We start from the raw sequence: 8,260 nt of genomic DNA on the forward strand, positions 1-8,260 counted from the left end.
ATGAGTAGATGTCCAGGAGTAGAACCTGAGCCCCTCCTTAGGGCTTGGTTGTTAGTTTAAGGTTTTTGTTTTAATATAGTAGATGAACACAATACCTTTATTTTATTTTTATGTGGTGCTAAGGATGGAACCCAGTGCCTCATAGTTGACGGGCAAATGCTCTACCACTGACCCACAACCCCAGCCCTTTTCTAGATTCTTGAGTTAAACAAAATACAGTTTTCTACAGTCACTCTACTGTGCTGGAGCACCCCAGAAATTATCACTGTTATCTAATTGCAAATTAATTCCCATCTATCAACATCTCCCATCCCTTTTTCTGTACACACCATCTGATTTCAAATACTGTGATGAACTTTTTTTTGGATTCCACATGAAAGTGAGATCATATGATACTTGTCTTTCTGGCTTACTTCTCTTAACATGATGACATCCATTTTCATCAATTGTGTTGCAGATGACAGGATTTTGTCCTTTATATGGATGAATAGTATTCCAGTTTGTGTTATGTATCATATTGTCTTTAAATCTGTTAATCACTTGATTGACACCTAGGTTGTTTATGTTTCTTTGCCTTTTTGAATAGTGTTACATTGAACATGGGAATGCAGATGTCTTTGACAGACTGTATTTATTTACTTTGGCTATTACTCAGTAGAGGAATTCCTGGATCGTATGCTAGTTCAATTTTTAAATTTTAAGGACCTCATACTGTTTTTCCTAGTGGCCCTATTATTACCACCTATAATTAATAATTAGAAAACACCTATCATTGTGTTCATTCATTGAAGAATCTAAGAACAGGAAACTGAGATAGAAGTGGGTTTATTGCAAAAGTGAGAGAGATATAGAGAGGACTTCTCTGAGAAAAGGGGGCCTCAGAGCTGGGAATCCAGTGGGAGTTTTGGCCTGTTCTTTTGATGGTCTCTGGAATTCCTCCTTTTCTTATCTCTTCCCCTGTCTACATACTCCTAAATATTATTTATTGGTGCCCCCTCTGTCCATGCATCTGTTTTAGTTTCCCTTTTGGATCTCTTGCTTGGGACTGCTAATATGGAAGTGTCTATCTGATTGGGTCCCCCACTTGTGACCACCAGCACTTAGGTCAAGCAGGAAGTTGACCTCATCAGAAGACCCTCCCCACGCTCCTTTGTTTGGGCCCTGCCCAACATCCTCACTTGCCATCTTGCCATGGCTGCCTAAGCCCCCCTACCTCTCCCCCACTATGAATCTACATCCCGCTAGCAATATACAGGATTCTCTTGCAGGCACTTTTTGTTTGTTTGTTTATTTTATTGTTAACAGTCATTCTTACTGGAGTGATATGATGTCACCTTGTGGTTGTGATGTGCATTTCAAAGATGACTGGTGATACTGAGCACAGTTTTGTGTGCCTATGGGCCATTTACTTATCACTTTTGAGAAATGTCTTCAGATTTTTTTCTCCATTTTGCAATCAGGCTATTTGTTTTCTAATTATTAAGTTCTTTGAGTTCCATATGTAACCTCTTACCTGATACACAACATGCAAATATTTTCTGACATTCTGTAGTTTGTTTCTCCACTCCCAAAACTGTTGCCTTTGATGTGCAGAGGATTTTTTAGTTTGATTCATCTTGTTTATCTGTTTTTGCTTTTGTTTTCTCTACTTTTAGGGTCTTGTCTAAAAATATTTTCCCATTACAATAGCCTTAAAATATTTAAAAATAAAATTTTATTTTTTTCAATTAATCCCTGGTTCTCCTGCCTGGTAAGCAAGCATTTTACCACTGCCCATTTAAACCACTTTGAGTTGATTCTTTCTGAGTAAAGAGCCACAGGGGTCTAGTTTCATTCTTTTTCCTGTGGATTCCCTACCCTGTTTCCCAACACCATGTATAGAAAAAAAAATGTCTTTTTTTTTAAGAGAGAGAGAATTTTTTTAAAAAGATAGACACAACACAATGCCTTTATTTTTTTTATGTGGTGTTGAGAATCGAACCCGGGTCATTCCTGTGCTAGGTGAGCGCTTTACCGCTGAGCCACAATCCCAGCCCCCAAACTGTCCTTTTTCTACTGTACATTCTTACACCTTTTTCAAAAATAGGCTGCTGTAGGTGTGTGGGTCGAATTCTATGCTCTCTCTTCTGTTCCATGGGTCCATGCTTCTGTTTGTAATTCAGCACCATGCTGTTCTGATTACTCCAGCTTTGTCCTGTATTTTGAAGTCAAGTCATGGAACTCCTCTTGCTTGGTTCTTTTCATGCAGGATAACTGTGACTCTTCAGGAGCTTTGTGGTTCCATAGAAATTTTAAGATTGTCTTTTCTAGTTCTGTGAAGAATGCTCTTGGTGTTTTGGTAGTGATTACATTGAATCTGCTGATCTTGTTGGGTAGAATAGACATTTGAACAATATTGGTTATCTTTTTATTTGTGTGTGTGTGTGTGTGTGTGTGTGTGTTGTTTTCAATTTCTTTCCTCATTACTTTATAGTTTTCATTTTAGAGATCTTTTACCTCTTTATTTTAATTTGTTCCAAGGTTTTATATTTTTTGCAGTTATTGTAAGTAGTATTGTTTGCTTGATTTCTATTTCAGATGATTTGCTATTTGTGTATAACAACTCTAATAATTTTATTTTTTTGTATCTTGCAATTTTGCTAAATTCATCTATTACCACTACTAGTTTTGGGTGAAGTCCTTGGAGTTTTCTAAATGTAACATCAGCTCATCTGCAAACAGTGAGAATTTTATTCCTTTTTTCCCAGTTTGGATGCCCTTCATTTTTTCTCTTGCCTGATTGCTCTAGCAAGCACTCCCAGAATTCCATTGATTAAAAGTCGTAAAATGGGCATCATTCTTCTGTTTCAGATCTGAGAGAAAAAAAATTTCAGTGTTTATCCATTTGATATGATGCTTGCTGATGGCTTATTTGACACACCTTTTATCATGTTGAGATGTATTCCTTCTATACCTAGTTGTTCAGCATTTTCATCATGAAGAGATGTTGATTTTATCAAATGCATTTTCTACATCTATTATATCGGTTTTGTCCTTCATTCTGTTAATGTGGGATATTACATTTATTGATTAGATAGTGTTGAACCATTATTGCATCCTTGAGATGCATTCCACTTGGTCATGTTGAATAATCTTTCTAGTGGGCAATTGAATTTAGTTTGCTAGTATTTTGTTCAGGATTTTTGTATCTTTATTCATCAAAAATATTAGCTGTGGGGGCTGGGGCTGGGGCTCAGCAGTAGCACACTTGCCTGACATGTGTGAGGCACTGGGTTCGATTCTCAGTACCACATATAAATAAATAAATAAAATAAAGTTTTATCAACAATTAAAAAATATTTTTTAAAAATAGCTGTGGATTAGTTTTTGTGTGTGTTGTCAGGTTTTGGTATCATGGAATTGCTGGCTTTATCAAATGTCTTTGGAAGAATTTCTTTCTCTTCTATTTTTGGGAATTACTTAAGGAGAACTAGAAACTGTTCTTCAAATATTTGGTAGAAGTTTTAGCAGTAAAGCTCTCTTGTATTGGAATTTTCTTTTCTGGAAGGCTATTACTACTGATTCAATCTTGTTACTTATTATAGGTCTGCTCAGCTTTTTTATTTATTCATGATTCAATCTGGCTGGGTAAGATATATATGTGTAAGTGTTCAGGAATTTTTCCATTTATTCTAGGTTACCAAATTTTTGCAAATAATAACAAACATGGATATCTTCGTTCCTAATAATCTCAAATGATCCTTTGTACTTTCGTGGTGTCAGTTGCAACCTTTCCCTTTTCTTGTCTGAATTTGAGTCTTCTCTCTACTTTGCCTAGTTGTCCAGCTACTGACTTTTGACCTGTGTTTAGTTCTTTGAAGAACCAGCTCCTTATTTCATTACTCTCTCGTGCTCCTTTTTAGTCTCTGATTCATTATTTGTGCTCTGCTCTGAACTTATTATTTATTTCTTCTTTTCCACTAATTTTGGTTCAGGTTTGGATACTAGATATTTTTAATACACTTGATAAACAAGAGTCTCCCAGGCTTTCTTAAAAATCACAGTGGACTGGTCATTTTTCTGGCTTTTCTAGTATATCTAACCTGGCATATACAATTTTCTGAGCCACAAAGCACATGCTTCTGATTCCTTCCTTTACTACCTTTCTTCAAACTATGGATTTTTCATTTTATTCAGATTACAATATCACTTTCCAACCTAAAAAAAGGCAATCTCCTCCCTGGGACAGTAGTGCCATCTCCTAAGAGTCAAGCTAAAAGCTATGAACCATAATTATGAACTCTTTCTCATGCAGCTGTGATCCCATCCTCACTGCACCCACCATGACTCAGCATGCACAGTCCCTTCTCCTGTGTCTGATCGTCCTCTGCCAGGCAGGCCCTTCCCTCACAGCAGGCCTGGCACCACCATTGCAAGGTGATGTGCTGCTGGGTGTAGGCATTGTTCAAAGGGCAGAGGGGAAGTGGGCTATGTCCTGGGACATGAGGTTGCTGTCCCCTCCACTTCAAAGGAGGGGAACATGCTCACCTTAAACAGGTGAAGCAGAGAGCTTGGGAAGGGCCATTATTGCTCTGCCAGCTCAGCCCTTCAGAGGGATGGAGAGGAGATGCCTAAAGGGTCCTTTCTCACCAGCCCAACCCGCCTTTTTCCCTCACAGGCACTCACTCCCTTTGCTATGACTTCTAAGGCAGCACCTGGACAGCAATGGTGTACAGTCCACGCCCAGGTGGACCAGAAGAATTTTTTCTCCTATGACTGTGGCATGGATAAGGTTAACTCCTTGAGTGCCCTGGGAGGGAAAGTGAGTGCCACAGTCACCTGGGAAGAGCAGAAAACCTCACTGAGAGATATTGGGAATACACTAAAACAGAAACTAGCTGACATTAAAGCAGAAAATGACATGGCCAGAGGTATGTAAGAATAGTCCAGGGACATGAGAGAGCTGATATTGGTTGAAGGAAATTGATTGTGTGCATATAAAAAAAAAAGAGTTAGATGTTGGTCCCTCTAAAAGCCCAGACATAGCTGTTTTGGAGGACAGAACACAGCCAGATTAGAAGGAAAACAGGGAAGGTGGTACTGAGTTGGACAAAGGATTTGTTAAGAAAGGAGGATGATTTCTCACTGATGGGGGCAGGTGTGAACACCCTGGAGGGCAGGATGTGTTGTCAGCATAAATCCAACAGCTCCTGGAAGTTTGGCTTCAATGAACAGATGTGGCTCCTTTTTGACTCAGACAACAGAAAGTGGAGAGAGATACATCCTGGGTCCAACTGGATGAAAAAAATGTGGGAAAATGACAAGGAGGTGACCGAGTTGTTGCACAGGTCCTCGATAGGTGACTGTAGAACCTGGATTCAGAACTTGAAGGAATGGGAGGCGGAGTTGGAGCCAACAGGTAACTGGCAGGAGGGGGAAGAAGTGGGATTCACATGAGATGCTGCTACATGTGTGTGTGTGTGTGTGTGTGTGTGTGTGTGTGTGTGTGTGTGTGTACAATCCATCAAGCATGAGTCAGACCTGGGTTAACATTCATAGTTATAGTCTTCCTATCTTTTTCCCTTCTCACCTCCTAATGCCTCTTTTTTAGTGCACATTCTTTGGGTCTGACATGTGCTCGTCTCTTTTTGGAAATTCCTCTAAATCACTTCACATGTCAGCTTCTCCACCACCATCCTCATGGGTCTCCTCATATTCTGCCACCAGGAAGGATGAGTTGTATGGTCACCCAGGCTTCTCCCATTAGCTATATGAGCCCCTTAAAGACATGGCCTGTTTCCTGTCTCCCTCACTTCTCAGGACCTGTCACAGCAGCTGCCACATAGCAGAGATCTGCCTTCCTGAAAGACTTGGGGCAGCAGGATCTAAGCAGATATGTCCTCATATTTTGGTCTGAAGAAGGGCTAACACTCTTGTGTTTTCATTTCAGGACCTTCAACCACCACCCCAGACACAGTCACTGAGAAGTCCTCAGCCAGTACTTTTAATCACTGGAATTCAGTACCTTTAATCACTAGAATCCTCATCATAGGATGCATCATAATTTTTTTCTGACAGGTATTGTAGGCAGATTGAAGAGAGGGATGGGGGAGATGGGGGAGCAATGAGGACAGGCAAGTAAATTCCCAAGATCCTAGTCTGTACCTTGACTGGTCCTTCCCATTCTGAGGTGAGACAGAAGAATCAGGCCTCCAGTCACTGGAAGCAATAGCTTGACCATGCTCAGCCCTGAGTTCTGAGAAATCCTCCCTGTCAGGGCCCAAGGGAAAGAGGAGTGGCCATACCAAGGCCGCCTGTGGATTCTAAAGGGTTTTAGCTTATGCAGGTCTGATTCAGACCAGATTTCTATAAGAGGGACACAGTGGGGCATGGTGTGGAGATAACAGGAACACAGGAAGGAAATACCCAATCCTGAAAGATGGCAGCATGGTATCTCCATTCAGTGTGTACAGAGAAAGGGACTTCATACCCACAGTCAAAGAAGAGGGTCCTGGGACCTCGGTCCTGGCTCAGTGGTAGAGTGCTTGCTTAGCATGTGTTAGGCACTGAGTTTAAACTTAAAATAAAGGTATTATGTTCATATATAAAAGAGAGGGAGAGAGAGGGTCCTATGGCTAATGCCAGGGTAAGGCACAGGGAAGGCCTTTCCCAGCCCAACCTGGAAGGCTGGAGTTCAGGGCTGCATTCCCACAGGAGGCTCATTTCCAGAAGCTGAGTTGAAAACAGAGTGGAGTCTGTTCAGGATGAAGGCAGAGGATGCCAGTTCTCTGGGGACTCCTACAACACCAGGATTGGGCTGTGGCCCTGGAACCCAGCCTCCTGCAGACTCCAGATCCTGAGCCAGCTCAGCAGCCCCTGCCTTGAGCAGAGCCTCTGCAGAGACTGGTGGGGCTGAGCAGCTGCTGGGGTCTTATGCTCCAGCTGACTTAACCAGAGTGGAGGGAGTAGGCAGGGCCAGTCACTTTTAGAGCTCTGCTGCTCCCAGGTAAGGAGAGGTTGAGGGAGAAGGGGGAAGAAACATGTCATCTGCAACCCCACCCAAAGTCTGGGAACTAGGTTCCATATCCCCTCTCTTTGGCCGGACTCTCCGCATCCCCAGGTCCTATGGACCCTCCTATCGGGGGAGGAGCAGACTTCCAGTCAGGGAGCAGATCCAGTCATTAGGGCTTCAGTCCTGAGACCAAAGCCTATAGCAGGGCAGGAACTGATTCTGGCCTGTGGGAAAGAAGGGAGGAGGGTGATAGAGGCTGTTGGATCCTTGGGTAATGGATAGAGGGAAATACATATCCCAAGGTGAGCACCCAGAAGAATTGAGATAGAATTTCTTCAGAGAGTCGAAGTAACACCTGTTTCTTTTCTAAAGGTGCTCCCAAGAAACTTCTGAAAATGTGATTCAGTTAAATAACTGGCCTTAACGGTCTTCTGCCCGTCTACTTCCTGCTCTTCCTCCATAGAGCAGATGAAGATTGAAGTACAAATCCAGAGGCCTCCAGTACGTCATCATGTATTATAACTTAGCCTACAGCTCTCCGTTCATATCCAGCATGGGCGAGGTACCCATGGGAGAGATGGGCTGGCTGTGAAATAAAAACTGTGAAAGTAATCTATCAAGAAATAAATACAAAATGGCAAGAATCATATTTTCAAAGCAGGGAATGACCTGTTGGTAAAGTGCTTCCCTTGCACAAGGCCCCCGGTTAAATCCCTAACACCACACACACACAAAAAAATTATATACTTCATATTGTTAACTTTTAAATAAGCCAGTGTGTCTTAATTGTCTTTTCGAAATATAGTTTACTTCTCAGTGTAGAGAGTAACGTAAAATTTTATAACGTATTTATTTAAATATAAAATATTAAATAACACCATTAATTTCCAATTAATTTGTTATTATTATATAGTTTAAGAGCTATTGTTGTAGAAACTTTTGTTTGAAGAACATCAGCTTAGTAAAATGTTCTTTTAAATCTTGTACTTTAATGACGTGTATATTTGGGAAATAAAGATACAATTAATATGTTATTAATAATTATCATAATTACACTGATTTTTTTATATTAACCAAGTTTAGCTTTTAAAGAAAAATTTGAAATATGGAATGTAATGTGGTACTTTTAAAATAACAGTTATTGTTTAAACAAAATTTTATATACCTTAAATCCTTTAAAACTAGTTTTTTTTAAAATAATAAAACTCAACAGACATAAAAAATTATTTTATTGGAATGAGAGTAGATTAATGTTTTCAGTATTTCTTA

At 40.4% G+C, this 8,260-nt stretch overlaps 1 long non-coding RNA gene across 1 annotated transcript; it reads left to right on the top strand.

The window, feature by feature from the left end:
- The first annotated feature begins 2,563 nt into the window (after window positions 1-2,563).
- LOC144373233 (uncharacterized) lies at window positions 2,564-7,635 on the top strand. The gene is made up of 2 exons (XR_013432980.1): window positions 2,564-6,057; window positions 7,364-7,635. It is a non-coding gene; the product is annotated as an uncharacterized LOC144373233 (long non-coding RNA).
- The last annotated feature ends 625 nt before the right edge of the window (window positions 7,636-8,260 follow it).

Source organism: Ictidomys tridecemlineatus, unplaced genomic scaffold (assembly GCF_052094955.1).
Source record: "Ictidomys tridecemlineatus isolate mIctTri1 unplaced genomic scaffold, mIctTri1.hap1 Scaffold_323, whole genome shotgun sequence".
NCBI classification, from domain to species: domain Eukaryota; kingdom Metazoa; phylum Chordata; class Mammalia; order Rodentia; family Sciuridae; genus Ictidomys; species Ictidomys tridecemlineatus.